Source organism: Carassius carassius, chromosome 21 (genome assembly GCF_963082965.1).
Source record: "Carassius carassius chromosome 21, fCarCar2.1, whole genome shotgun sequence".
Classification (NCBI taxonomy): domain Eukaryota; kingdom Metazoa; phylum Chordata; class Actinopteri; order Cypriniformes; family Cyprinidae; genus Carassius; species Carassius carassius.
In genome coordinates this window covers 20,077,340-20,093,279 of record NC_081775.1, presented here as the reverse complement: position 1 = coordinate 20,093,279, position 15,940 = coordinate 20,077,340, and the positions used below count along the sequence as shown (strand labels likewise).

Sequence of the window (15,940 nt, the reverse complement as noted above, 5' to 3'; positions counted from 1 at the left end):
TCTTGTAGAGGAAGCATGTAGGTGTTCCACATGCGTCTGTTGCATGTGATTGTCAGCTACATCAGATTGGGTGTTCAGAGGAAATCCTATTGACAGTGCCCTGGATGGGAAATTACACTTCACCCTTTACTGATACTCTTGTATCCTGTTCAACACCAAAGCTAACAGAAGCACCAAATACTACTGTAGAGCAGAGCTCCATTTCTCCAACTGTCTATACATAAGTATTAATTATTCATTAGTAACAAAAATTTCAATAAAATAGCATTTCTAAACTCTGTGTGTATATGCATATGGACAGCTGGAAAATGAGAGGACTAAATATGGTCTAGACCTACTTGAAAACTTTTTGGTTTTGACAATTATATTCTTCTTGTCGGAACGAAACTCTGCAGGGCTCCGGCCCTCCAGGAAATGAGTTTGACACCACTATTTACACCTGTTCGAAAATTATGCATGAAAACTTTTTCTGCCCATACAAATACTATGAGTGAGGCCCAATATTTCTTTCACTTGCTCATGTAAAGCCATTTGACTTGACCTATACATGTGACTTACTGTATGGCATAAATGTCCACCTAAATGTACATCTATTCAATTTGTAATACAATCCATTTCAAAGCAGCTTTACAGAAAATGCATGTTTCAAATCCAAGAAGCTAATGTAACTGAGTCAAGGAAAAAAAAAATCAGTGATGAAGGATTGGAGAAAAACCTTGACAGTCTCTGAACTCATCAGTGGAAGCCCATCCTCTGCCAAAAGGTAATATCCAGTGGCAATAATATATGGCTCTAAGGTCATACATGTCATGGTTAGTTAATAAGAGCAGGCCAAGTGGACTCAAATCCAGAAAATCCCAGAAAATTAATTTCAGAGTTTATTTCAAAATGTGGTAACTGACATAATTCAGTCATTTTAAATGTGTAACAAACAATTTGGTCTGAAGACTTGAAACAAATGCCTTTTGGGAAAACTGATTTTTCATTTGCTGGATTGTCAAAGACTGCAAAACTGTCATGGTCGGGTGCAGGGATGAGGCAAGGACACAGATGCAGGAAGATAAGAGCATTTATTAATCGTAAAATATAAACTACAACAAAAACTACCCCAAGAGGGGAAAAACAGCAGGGCAGGGCAGGGCAGGGCGAACATACACACATCCAACAATACTCTGAACATAACATTAATAAACGAACCGGCAGAGGACTGCAGACACACGGAGAATAAGTAGGGAACCTAATGAGGGAGACACAGGTGGAGCAACTAAAACAATAATGACATAACAAGATGTGTGGCAGTGGCGTAGCACCAAATTCTGGGCCCGGTATACTCTCAATGTCAGTGGGCCCCCTACACATGCCATTGTACGATGCGGGTTAGCAAAATGAAAATTCAATTTTGAATGAAATTTTTTTTTTAAATTATTTGAATATAAACAAGTATAAATAGTGTTTAAATATTTAATCAAATCAGATTATAGTAATGACTGGTTCTTTCATTCACCACCTGAATTGATGCATTTGGCCTACTTGTGCTCAAATACCTTTAAACCTTAGGCAACATCAGGTTCGTTTGTGTACTAACATTTTGATCCATGATACTGATCCAAGTTTTAAATGAAAAACATTTATTTTTGAACAGGAGAACACAAGACAACTGTACCCTCAGAAACCAATCAAATAAGCTAAGCCTGCCATAATGAAAAAAAAAAGTCAACTATAAAGGAATAACCTTTCAGTTTTGTAAATTCCCATTAATTCCCTTATATTCCTGTAAACTCCCATGGAAATTTTCCAACTTTGAAAATTCCCAGAATTTTGCAACCCTATTCATTGGCTTTGATAACATCATGAATTTATTGAGCATTGACTATAGCTTTTAAGCACAGCACTGTTTGTTTCTGAAACTGGTTAATGTTGGCAACCTGACGTTAGGCCTGGCCCATAATTTACTTACAGCAACAAGCAGCCTGGTTGACAAACTAAGCTAAAGATTTAACATTAGAATACATACATTAGCAGCAGCTGTCTGAAGTTGACTACGTTAACTTTAATTGGATGTAGGTGCATAACAAGCAAACTCAGTTCACCTTTTGGAAAGAAAGCAGTCATCATCTGCTTCCCCTCATTCTGCCTCCTTTCTTTTTCCTTCCTTTCTTTCTTTTTTTTGAAAGCCCGATTTGGGCTTTTTTTTTGTGCAGCATGATTAGGCTCCCAGGCTCTAGACCGCTCAAGACTCACTGCGTTACTTATTTGCCGCCGGCTGCCGTCTATGGGCGGACTAAACCATTGGGGGGTTCATTCTCTCAGTTGAGTTCATTCTCTCAGTTGGTGTTATCAATAAATTTTGAAATGAATAATGACATCAATTGGAGGGCCCAATTAATTCGAATTAGGCTACAAAAAATAAATGTAAAAAAAAAAAAAAAAAAAAAAATTGATGGGATTTCAAAGGGCCCTCTCCCTAGACGGGGCCCTGGGTAGTCAGGTCCACTTTTCCCCCCACTACCACGCCCATGTGTGCGGGATCAGACAATAGACAGGAGAGAGAGCACATGGCACCAAACAAACATAACACAAGCCATGTGCTCACAGAAAAACAGTGTCATCTGGTCGCCATCCTGGGCACACCAGCTGAAGACTGTGACAAAACTAGATATGTGTCATTGCTGGAATGACCTCTAATTTCCACAGAGCTGCCTGCATTCCCTAAACCCCTTCACCCAGATAGCTGCATACCTCGGTTGGCAGTCCCAAATAATTTTCTCCTTGTTAAAGCAAATAAGACCGATCGATTCATCCTCCCAGCAGGTAGAGGAGCCCTGCAGAATGCCTGTCAGTAAAATCGTGAGCATCTACAAGAGTGAGGTATTGAATAGGCTGTGTGAGGCGTGTAGGCTTACGAGATGGGGAGGTGAAGGGTCTTGGGCTCTATTGGAGAACAGGGTGACCTCCACACAAAGGGCCAAACAGAGACATGGGGTTTGTTTTGCAGGCAGACACACACACATACACACGTAAGAGAGGAATTTGAGAATGCCCTGATGAGAATGCTGTCTTTAATCCTTTTTCCTGGTCACCCTACTTCTTTCATTGTGGGCCACCAAGGCTGGACTCTTAGGAATCTCAAGAATTCCCAGAGCGCTTTTTACCCTATTCCTGCATGGAGACGTCGGGCACAATGATAGCACTGCCCTGTCTGTGTACAGGGTCAGATCCCCCTCGGGGTCTTTCTCTCTCTATCTGCTACCTCTTCCTGCTCTTTTACCCCTCAATTGTGATGTGCCAAAAACCTGTTAGCTATAGTGTTGGATATTGTAACAACATACAGAGAATAGCAAAATCACTGATATGGACGGATAGTGATTACAGTTTCAAGGGCAATTCAGATACACATGTAAGAATGTAACCAAATATTTCATAATGAGGGGGACAAAAGATACAATTTTAGAGACATATCAACCATTTGAATACTAATGAAGATAAGTCATATCATATTCATCTCTCAGAAGTGCTAGACTTACAAAAGTAAAATGCAAGCAATTTTGTTATTGTTCATTGAAACTAAAACTGTTATTATTAGTTTTTGGTAAAATAAATAAAGTTGAAATACAATAAAATATAGATATTAAATGAAAAACTTAGAACTAGTCCATTGGCAACTACCTTTACTAAAGTTGAAGTACTAAAATTACTAAAACTGAAATAAAAATAAATCAAAGCTTATTAAAATGAAACTAAATTAAAATGATGGCTAATTCAAAATATTAATGAATGCAATAATAGTATATCAATAATACTAAATTAACATATAATTCAAGGGTTAGAATGACTACAATTTTCAAATACAAATTGTAGACAACATTTTTCTACCTTTAATTTTATATATATAAATAAAATGTTTTATATATATATATATATATATATATATATATATATATATATATATATATATATATATATATATATATATATATATATATATATTCAGAAGCTATACTATAATAATGTCTTCCATTTTCGTCCTAAAGAGCCACATTTTGCTGGTTGGTTTCTATTTCTGCTCGTTGCAGTGAATAGCTCCCACCCATTGTTTAATATGATTGGTCTAAAATCCGATCAACGTACATTAAACATGAACTATTTTCTTACTGGCCGAGATTGTATCACTCTGCAATTTCACGTTCACTCTGTACATACAATTGCTTGAATCACACCAGCACAGCTCAAAATATAATCACCGTCGGAGGTAAAAAAAAAAAACCCCAGTAATGCAGCTTTGTCAGGCTATTTTCAGAACAGTCCAAAGCAGTGCACTAATAGAAACAACACAGAATTAATATCGATATAATTATAGAACAAAATTACTGGCTAAATGTTAAAATGGAAATCTTTTCCGAGTAATATTTACTTCAACATATCTGCCCTTAGAAGATAACACTATTATCGCCAGAGTGTCAGAGCCGCTGACAGAAACCCGCGCTGTTTCACATCAGAGAGAATTAAATATGAGGCCTCACCCAGACTAGGAGGTTTATTATAACCCATGCAACCTGACACCAAGAGTAATAACTATGAGTTAATAGGACTCGGTATTGGGAACTTCATGTACTATCTTATAATTAATGATCCCCTCTGTGTAAGATTAACTAAGAGGCCTGGTTTATTAGCTGGATGACAATCCCTCATTCAGTGCCTCAATCAGGCAGCGGGGGCTCTGTGCTGAGGGCTGGCAGGGAGCTGGTTAACACTGACACGGCTGGCTGGTTTTAATAGGGAGGTAGTGGAGAGAGGGCGAGGTACAGCACACAGCACAGCCGACACCTGCAAACACTTGACTGGACTTGGACTCTGGAATACTAACGGATTTGCTTCTCATGATATTGTGAAAGATGACAGTGCGACTGGAATTGGGAAAGTTTTTCTGAGCTCCGCGTTTATTCTCAAAGGGTAAGCGGTTAATGAACGCAAGAATAGTTGTTTTAACTGAGCCGACTGGAAACTTTGGCAACTGAGAAAGAACGAAGAAACAACCTACAGTACAAGCCTACAAACAAATGGACATTGACGCATTGAGGTGTGTTTTGTGACTGTTTTGTTCGCATCGGACAGCTGTGCCACGGAATGTAACATCTTCCATCTTAAGTTACCTGGACAAGAAGTAAGTGGCTCTTTAGAGAAAGAGACATGTTTGAAACAGTAAGCAGTGTGTTTGTTTTATACGGTTTGCTAATTTGCTCATCTTTGAGTTCTTTGTTTACAATATCCATGTCATCTACAATATGTGTCTCAAACAGTGAGGTGCCTGACGAATGTACTCATGGGAAGCATTTTTAGGCTTCATCATGCGTACATTACCCCCCCCCCCCCCAAAAAAAAATATAAAATAAATAAAAATAAATATAATGTTCATATTAAAAGCTATGGATCGTTCTAGAGAACCTATAGAAACCCATTTAAAAGGGTCAGATTACTGAGGAATTTACCAAATGAGTGGGACCTTTAAGTTTTGAAGTGCCTCAAGTATCTTTTTTTACACACACACAGATATATATATATATATATATATATATATATATATATATATATATACATAAAGACCAAGTCTTGGTGGGTTTCTCACAGCCATTGTCTAAGGCTCAGTGGTCTTCTTAGATACCATGAGGTTCCCACACCAGCCTTCATTGTCCTCTTTACACCCACATGACAAAGTTGCTCAGGAATGATCAGTTTTCTGTAAAAAAAGAAAAAAAAAAAAAGAAAAACTGAGCAGGCAACTTCAGAGAACCACAAGGTGACATTTAGAAATGCACATTATATGTTCACTGGGCTAATTTATTATTCATTCACAGCTCTACCTGAAAAAGTAATGCATTATGGATCTTAAGTTAAAAGCTTAACAGATCAAAAATAATGTCAGAAATGGCCCCTAAAATTTGTAGGTTTCTAATCTTAAATTTTGCATATGTAGAATAAAAGAGGGCATGAATTAAGTATATTATTTCCAGTAGTGCCTATTTTAATCTGAGCATTTTATTGCAGTTGTGACAGTTCAAGACCGGCCAGTCATCATAGAAGAGACTAAAACTGTTGAATATGTGGTTTATTTGGTCCTTTAATCAGTCCATTGATTGATTTGTAAAGTAAACTTTGTCTGAAACACTGCCCTGGCTGTATAACATTTGGTGGTTTCTAGTATCAAATAGCGATGCTTGGTGTGTGGGACAGTCAAAATCTTGCACAAAACATGAAAAAGCTCTTAGTGGTTATGATTTTAAAGCTGTTTTGAAATTCACGTCCTGTGCTTGTATCAGTTGAAATATAAAAAATGTATTTCATTTACATCCTTGCTCAGTGAACTTGAGGACAAGACAGAGGAGATGAATAAGGAATTGATTAGTAATTTAGTTTAAGTGGCATCTTGGGTGTAAATCCAGGTTAGAATCCTTTAATGCACAACATGAAGGTATTTATGAAATTCTTTGTCTGTTAACTTGAGCCTTACTAAATGCCTCTTAAGTGTTACTCTGGGATATTTGTGTGCTGATTTTTTTTTTATATGTTGCTGTAAAAGCTTCTAGCTTTGATATAAAGATGGACTGTTTTAGTGGTGTACAATTTTCACCAACCTATTGAAGTGATTCAAAACCAACCTGCTGCTTGAAAGACTTGACAGTGGAATTCTGGGATCCATGTGGATCGTATCTCATCAATTATTGAACAGTTATTGAGGCAGACGAGGAAAGAAGGTCTGAAATCGATTGAGAGGCATCTTGCCCTGAGGGGTTCACTGGATCTGCCTTTATTTTGGTATTGTTGACAGGCCTTAGTGAAATATTAATCTTGCCAATCATAGAATACACTATATAGCCTACTGACTAGAAGATGAGCCGTCCATACTAAAATCTCTTGCTTGAGACATTTTATTTATTTATTTTAAAAACAGATTTTTTTTAATATTGTTGACAATTACACAAGTCAGTTAAATGCTTTGTTATTGATAGAATTGTCATTTTTGAAGTTTTGCATAAATACATTACTATAATACAAGTTAACTGTAGAAATACAGTGGTTTAACTGTAACTTCTTATTGCATTAGAAAAAAAAATCAAACCACAGATGCTATTTTCTTTTTCGTGATTACATTTTCATGGATGTATGAAGTTCTCCTGAAGTTCTCTCAGGTGTCCTAGCAGAGTAACCACACATGCAGTTCATCACATTGTCTTCATTTCAGAACTACAGAGTGTCCAAATTTGAGGCTGCTAGTCTTCAAATGTTTTGCTTCCAAGTTTATCCTTTCTTAATATTTGTTTTATTTATTTTTGTTTCCCTTGTCATGAGGATAAAGAAGATGATTATAAAAGACTGAAGTAAATCTTCAGAATTGGTCGCTTTGTTTTATTCCGAGCATTACTTGAAGACATTATGAGGTCAGGTTTGGGAAGAGAGTATGTGAGAACTCAGAGCTGATGTCTTTGTGATTAACACACTTTGAACATTATGAAGGGAATCTTTTTATATAAACAGCCCTTGAAAGAGACATGAATATTCACACTGATACTTTTCCAGCCATATTTCATAGAATCCAGAGATGGATAATTAATACCTGTAAAAACCTGTTGACATAATCTTTCGAGCATAATAGGGAGCATTTGTCACAAGAACAAAAAGACTTTTCATCAGCTATAATTTGCAAAAAAATATTGGATGGCAATTATCAATGTTTGGACGTCGGTCTTTCTTACAATTTTTTTTTTTTTAGACCAGAAGTTCACACATCCATACTAGTTTAAATCCCAAACCCCGCACAGTCTTTCTAGTGAAAGGATTTTAATGGATATTTTAATCTCTTTGTTTAACTTTATGAATATTAAAGTTTTTATCCCTCTCCCCGTTTTGTTAATTCAGAGAAACAGTTTTTAGCTCAGGTTATTGTTTTTTTTTTTTTGCGAATTTTGACATTCATGTAGCTTTTTTTGTTCAATGTTTAATTGACACACTTAAATTCCCATTTGTCACAAGTGCCTCTCTCACACACACGTGCACACACACACACACACACACACACACAAACATCGAGAGAGATGCACTCATGTATACAATTCTCACTCTTTACACATACAACAAGCCCCTCGAGATGGTTGTCATGACAGCGTCAGTGATGCTGGGGGGGTCAGAGTGGGGTCAGACCGGGCTCTAGGGGTTGGTGGAAGGGGGAATCTGAGGCATAAGTGATAATTTAGTGATGTCATTGTGGATATGGGGAGGCGTCCACCTTACGAACGGTGTTTTTTGCACATCACATATCACATATTCTTTAACGCATCCATTCAGGCTTCAAGGTAGAAGCAGCTGACATGACTTCAGTATGCTGACCAGCCCCTAACCCCCCCCCCCCCCCCCCAAGTCATCTCCATCCTGGTCCTGGAGCCATATTTACAGAGAAAGGCACAATGCAGGGGCGTCAATAACAGTGAGCAAGACTGCCTAATCCCTGCAGCTGTCAGCCCTGGGAGTATTAAGCCTCCATTCTGAAGATTCTTGGGTCTTTGCCAATCAAGAACCAACAGTAGTTGCAGCGAGAGTCTGCTGATGACCAAACAATCTATTCTCTGGCTGGCGAGGACAGTGGATACAAAGATAAATGAAGCCATCACATCAGAAGGGCAAGAAAAGGCTTGAAGAAAAAAAAGATGCAGGGTGTTCATCAGTCCAGTGATGCTACACTAATGTCACACTGTAGTGTCTGGTTGTTCTCAGACTATCTGGAAAATGTGACGGTATGACAAAACAATAAAAGTAAATGTTGAGTCAAGTGTTGTGTGAGGGATGCCAAGAATGGCAAACGGAAACTTGTTAACCTAGTGATTTTAACCCTTTCTTTTCTTTGACTACTTGCCATTTGTAAGATCTTCTCTACTGTTGATCAGTTGGACGTATTTGAGACGTAATGATTACAAAAATGGGTTCTATCTGAATAATTTTACACATAGATCTGTTTGTTATTTATTCATAAATTTAATTGATATGCTCTAAAATATGAGACACCAATGTTTCAGGAGTTTAGGACACAGAATAGGACACATGCTTATTCGATAACTTACTTATTTTTATTGCCTATTGGGGTTATATATGTGACCCTGGAGTAAGTAGCCTTGTATGCAGAGTTTCGGTTCATTTTTGTGCTGCAATAAAGGAACCGAGACAGCAGAAAGCAGCATTCCATTTTTCCTTTTTACGCTTGTATTTTATAAGCACAAAGATTTGTTTTTATTGTGAATGTACTCAAATAAAGGCAAACCTTTTGAATTCGGATTATCTTTATGACTAAAAGGAGTAGTTGCTTCCACTGTTTGAAGGAAAAAAGTGATTGCACTGGCATCGCATGCGTGCAAAAAGTTGAGCTTTGCTACCTTGACAATATAGTCGGTTCATTATCATAATGAAATACATGGAAATAATCATAATCCAAAAAAAAATGATCATAATCAAATATATGGAAAAAAGACACACACTGCTCTGTTTAAATATGTAGGCTGGTAAAACGTGAATAATGGAATGCGAGTGAAGTAGCCTATATAATAATTTGGCATTCAAATATAGCGAATACGGAAACATTTGATTTTGTCTCGAATGAGAGACCCAACGCTGGTTTCAGTTTCGCTTTAACCTAAAGGAATTTGTTTTGGCTTTTATATTGCTATAGCTTCTTATAATTTTTACTTATTGTTATTTTCTGAATACTGTTAATTAAAAGGATTTGTTATGGAGTGAAGGGAACTAAAATAGCCTAGCTATGTTTACAGTGTTTATTATAATGTTTTGTAAACATTTAGAGTTGGCATTAGGCCTATTTCTGAATTAAATAATAAAATGCGACTTTGTTTTTTGTCTCTTTCTCCAAAAAATTCAAAATTTGTGTAACGTATTTTAACCATGCAGCAAACCTTTTTAAATATTTTGATGTATTACTTTTTAAACCGTTTAACTGATTGTATTAATCGGTCAAAATTCTTAATGGTCGGTTAACCGGTTAATATGAACATCCCTAGGAAGGAAGGATTTTAAAAGTCTTGCAGAAATCAGTTTTGAGCACCACTGTAAGGTTAACTCTGCCTGGTTTACATGTTTGAAAATTATTTGCAGTTGAAATTGTTTAGAAAAGTAATCAATAAGTGATCAAGCGTAATCAGTTACATTAATAAAGAAATTGAAATAGTTACACTCCTTATTACATTTTAGAGGGGTCATATGATGTGATTTCAAGTTTTTCTTTCTCTTTGGAGTGTTGCAAGCTGTTCGTGAATAGATAAGATCCCTAAAGTTGCAGAGACCAAAGTCTCAAACCCAAAGAGATATTCTTTATAAAAGTTAAGATTCATCCATGCCCTCCTAAAACACCTCATTTAAACACACCCCCTCATTTATGTCATGATGTGGGAAGATTTGCATACTGTACCACCACCCAAATGTTCACGCAAAGAAAGAAGGCGTAATTTTGATTCTCGCTTTTCCCACCTGCGCCATGTTGTGGAGATGCTGTTTCGTTGTGAAAGCAAAAATACTTTGTTTAGCCTTCCAAAAGAGGACATGACTGGAAATCAGTGGTTAAGTTGTATTTACATCCCTGTTCCAGAATGGTTGTAGGCTATGTGTGCTAGTGTTGTCACGATACCAAAATTATTGTTTCGATACCGATGCCTAGTCAAGAATTGTGATTTCAATACTTTTTCGATACTTTTCCTGAAAAGGGAAAATACACTCTCAAATATCATTGCTGTGCTTTATTTTAAAACCGGGACAACATTCTAATCATATAACACACTAATAAATGAACATACGAACAGCAGATATATTAAACATTTGAACAAAATATAAAATATTAAATTTAAAAAAATAATTTAGAGCAATGACATTCAAGGTAAAGAAAGAATAAATTTAGCAGCATTATCTCTGTTATCATAAGAAACATGAGTAATAAATTTATCTTGTCTCTGAACTTTGAATAAAAATATGAACAGCGATTATATTAAACAATGTTTCTGAACTCAGAACATTAAATATCAAAAGATAAATATCAATTTAAGCAATGGCATTCAAGTAAAAAAAAAAAAGCGAATAAAATTTAGCAGCAATATCTCAGAAATTTTATTCTGTCAGTTGTGCAACCTTTTCTTTCAGAGGAGAAAACTCAGCCAGTGAGCTTTATTGAGCGTTTTTCTACCAGTCGTGGACCGGCGGCCACAGTATCACTTGTGCTTGCACATGCAGCCTAGTGATGCGCGGGTCGGGTTTTTTTCCAACCCGCGGGTCCCGACTCCCGCTTTTATGAAATTATTTGGCCCGCCCCAGCCCGCAAATAAAGTAAAATTTCTTTTCTCATTTCTCGTTCACTCAAGTTCCTCCCTCCACAGCAGCGCGCGAGCACGGCGCTATTATTAGAAGTGCATGCGCAGCTCGTGAACAGCTCGGTGAACTGTTTCATTCTGTCAAAGAGTTACTCAAGATGTGACGGAGCGTGTGATTTGTTGAACGAGATCGAGAGATCTTCTCATTCGTGAATGAGTTGCATGAACTGATAAATCTCGTTTATGAACGAAATGAATGAGTATACAGGGTCAGTGAGCCAAGCATGTAAATCTCGATCAGCAATCAGCAGATACAAAGCGTAGCTGTGCAGATACGCTCGTTTTCATATTTAGCATACAGAACATAACTCCACATTTAAACCCCGATTAATGTGAATATTACATATGAACTGTCTGACCAAACAATTAAAATGTTAATTATGCAAGAAAACCTCGTGCTTTATTCATCTGAACAACTTATTTAAACTATTTAATGCGATTATGCACACATTTTAGTAAAGCTAAATCAGTTTAGTAAAGCCACTAATGCAGCCATCTCGCTGTAGTGTTTTTTTGCTGCTTGCGTGAGGAGAAAAATACACAGACGTCCATAGGGAGGCACTGGAAGCGTACGTTGCACACACCAACATGAAATGCGTCTCTTACAAATCTGGAACGCAGTCATTCTTTGAAGTATCGATACTAATAAATTTAGGAATCGTGACGTTTTTAATTTCCGAGAATCGCGATACTTTTAAAGTATCGGTGCACCGTGCAACACTAATGTGTGCAGCACATTTTATAGAGGACTTTTTCCTGATCCTGGGAGAGTAGACTACAATGCTGGCTGTTCTGACCCAAAGTCTGTAAGTACGAAGTACGTTTAAATATTTAAAGGATTTTCAACTGATGATTAAACACGAGTTTTGAGCAGTGTAGAGTGGCATTTGTTTGTTTCTCCGATCACAAATGCAGACATGGTTTTATGTTTAAGCGGTGCGACACAACACGTAAAAAAGACAGCATAAGTCATTATAATCTGTTATTATGTCCCCACTGGATGCACCAAATGGCTCGATTGTAATGGGTTTTATAGTTTTTTTTCCTGTCGCACCAGTGTTCTGACTGGGACATGTATCACAGTATGGCAATTTCCATCACACGCTTAAGAAATTCGGCCAGTCACAACGCACTGGATAGCTGGCCAATCAGAGCACATCTTGCTCTCCCCTCTTCGGTCCGGGGCGCGAGGGGCGGCGGCTTCCTCTAGCGGCCGCGGCGCTGGCAGGGGATGGACGGCCCGCCATCCTGGCCCGTCGGCCGTGCAAACGGGTGCGGGTTCCCATCCGGATCGCGGGTCCGACAGCTCACGTCTCTTGTGGCGCGGGAGTCCCTCAGTGTAAAGTTGTAGCATTTAAATAATTTAATTATTATTTATAAACAAATATAATTTATTCAATAGAATATTTTATTGGCTTTGTCTGTTTGTGTGCATGTATTTATAGGCCCATAAAATATGCTGAAAAAGGCAAATATGATATGTGAAAGACTCTTAGGATACTGCTTATTCGTAGGGGGAGCATCACAATGGGATGTCAGTTAAAACACCTTGAGACAACATCCATTTGCATGTTTATTTCACCAATGCCAGTACATCATTCTTTCCACAGGTGTATCAGACTGGTTTCTGAACTTAAACAAGATAAACAAATAAAGATAAACAATCAAAAGGAATTACAAACAAAATCCAAAACAAACAATAAACTTACATCTGTACACAGCCACAACACCATATGAAAGAATCCAGAGCAGTCAACAAGGAGTGAACTGATTGCTGCTCTAAAGCAACCCTTTTTAAAGGCCCTTAATTGGAATCAGAATAGGGTGCAGCTGTCAACAATGGGTGGAGCTACAATTACTATGTCATGGGTTTTTCAACAAAGCCGCCCCAAAATATGACATCATATTTTCAATTCTAGAAAATCACAATGGCATAATACTCAATACTAATCCTTAATAAAGGGTAAAGGAATAAGCCGGCTAACAGGACGAACATAAGATTTCCCTTTGATTTCTATCTCAGCCACTCTAACACGGCCGTCCTTGCCCAAGAAAGTCTTTAATACTTTACCAATGGGCCATAACGCACGGGGTAGTCGAGGGTCCAAGATCATGACTACATCAGAATCTTTCAGGTTACCTTGATCTTGCTGCCATTTTTGGCGAATTTGTAGATTTGGCAGATAATTCCTAATAAAACTGGTCCAAAATTGATCCGCCAGAACCTGGCTATGTCTCCATCTTCTCTGAAATAAAGTATTAGAATCTGCATAAATCACTTCATAAGGTTGTCCTCTTCGAGCTACAAAACGGCGGAGTGCCATTAAAAAACTATCAGTGTCAAGACTAGTCAGCAGTTCTAAATGAACACATCTAGTGGTCTGACATTTGAAAAGTAACCCCCATCGCTTCTCAGTCTTACGATCAGACTTGATCACAAATGGCCCAAAACAGTCCATTCCTGTGGACCAGAAGGGAGGTTTGAACAGATTGAGCTTAGATGGAGGAAGATCAGCCATCCTAGGAACTATGGGTTTCCTTTCCATTTGGCACACTCCAGACACTTTCTTTGATATTTCTTCACAGCTTTTCTACCTTTTAAAATCCAGTAGTAGCGCCTAAGATGAGCATAAACTCTATCTACTCCAGGATGACCCAATTTGGCATCTACAGCTGCAATCAAAAGTTGAACAATAGAGTTTCTTGAATCAAGAATAATTGGATGAATGGTATCAAAAGCCAGTTCTTGACTATGTCGAAGTCGCCCTCCTACTCTAATAACTTCAGCAATGGGATCGAACTCAGGTGCAAGATTGTACAATCGACTACTAGATGGAACACATTTTCCAATTCGCAATGCACCATACTCCTCTGCAAAGTCTTTCCTCTGAGCCTGTCGCAACAGGAGAAGTTCAATCTGAGCCTTGTCCAGCAAAGAGTTAACTGCCACAGCTTCAACAAGCTCATTCCACGACTTGTATCGCTGAACATCAAGATTCACAAGGTTATCTTCAACATCAGTCAGGCCACAGAACAGAGTCTTCCTTAACTCTGTAGCATCAGAGTCTCCAGTCATACCAGGGAATTTTGGCCACTGATCAGGGTCAGAATAAAGGAAAGAAGGGCCTCGAGTCCAATGATTAGGTTTGGTTAGATCAGTCAGATTCTTGCCCCTAGTGATATCATCAGCTGGATTGCTAGTGGTATTAACATAACGCCATTGATCAGGAGCAGAGTACTCTCTAGTAGTAGATTTCAGTAATACGATTTGCAACAAATACTTTATAGCGGCAAGTCTCCGAACGAATCCAGTTGAGTACTGTCATTGAATCAGACCACAGTATTGTTTGTTGAATGAGCAGATCAAGTTCCCTCTGCAACAGATTTGCCAATTGAACCCCAGTGAGGGCAGCACACAATTCTAGACGAGGTATAGAAATTGACCTACGAGGTTCAACTCTGGATCGGGCCATCACAAAGGAGACTAGAACTTCACTCTCCTGATTGACAGTCCTTAAGTAGGCCACTGACCCATAAGCCAATTCTGAGGCGTCACAAAATACGTGCAACTCCCTCCTAAGGGAATTTCCATCAAGATCAACAGGACCATACGTTCTTGGTAGTTCAATGGATGTGATAGCAGGAAGTTCACTCTCCCATGCTACCCAGGCCTTCTTAATACCTTCAGGTAGTGCAGGATCATCCCATTGTCTTCCTTTACTCCACATTTGTTGAAGCAGGACTTTGGCTCTAGTGGTAAAAGGTAGAAGGAACCCTATAGGGTCATATTGACTTGCAAGGACCCTATAAACATTGCGCAAGGTAAGAGAATCATAAGCAACAGGACGATGTTTGTAACCGAGGGCATCTCTGGCACAGTGCCAAATTAATCCCAGCATGCCTTCACTAGGATCTGAACAGTCTTGACTTAACCAAAGTTCAGTGTGGGCGGACTTTGCGTCGCTGGGCAGATCCTCCACCACCTCTGAAACATTACTTGCCCATTGTCGAATTTCAAAGCCTCCATCTCTCAAATGGGTCCGTAACTTCCCAACCAACTCCTTTGCTGTGGGGATGTCCATAACACGTTGTAGACAGTTATCAACATAAAAAGCCTTGGTGATAGACTCCTTAACATCTTCACAATCCTCTGGTAGAGCTCTTACATGCTTTTGCAAAGCATAAACCGCACAGCAAGGGCTACAGGTACTTCCAAATGGCAAAACTTGCCATTCATAAACATCAGCTGGCTTATCCCGTCTCATGCTTCGCCACAGAAAACGCAGGAGAGGTTTATCAGAAGGCAACAGACAAACTTGATGAAACATGGACTTAATATCACCACTAATGGCCACAGGACGTTCCCTAAAACGAAGGAGTACACCTAATAAGGATGACCCTAAGGTCGGACCAGGCAGTAGGTGAGCATTCAGTGATTCTCCTTTATACATATAGGACCGGTTAAAGACTAATCGATTCTTTCTATTATGCTTTACGAGATGGTGAGGTACAAACCAGGACTCACTACT

General features: G+C 38.4%; 1 protein-coding gene across 2 annotated transcripts in view; it reads left to right on the top strand.

Moving 5' to 3' along the window:
- Positions 1-4,575: 4,575 nt before the first annotated feature.
- sema3gb (sema domain, immunoglobulin domain (Ig), short basic domain, secreted, (semaphorin) 3Gb) overlaps positions 4,576-15,940 on the top strand; it is a 45,632-nt gene continuing 34,267 nt past the window's right edge. The window contains exon 1 of one of the 2 annotated variants that reach the window (XM_059503720.1): positions 4,576-5,161. The gene's annotated coding sequence lies outside the window, so the exon portion shown is untranslated. The remainder of the gene's footprint in view (positions 5,162-15,940) is intronic. The other variant, XM_059503719.1, reaches the window with a different exon arrangement.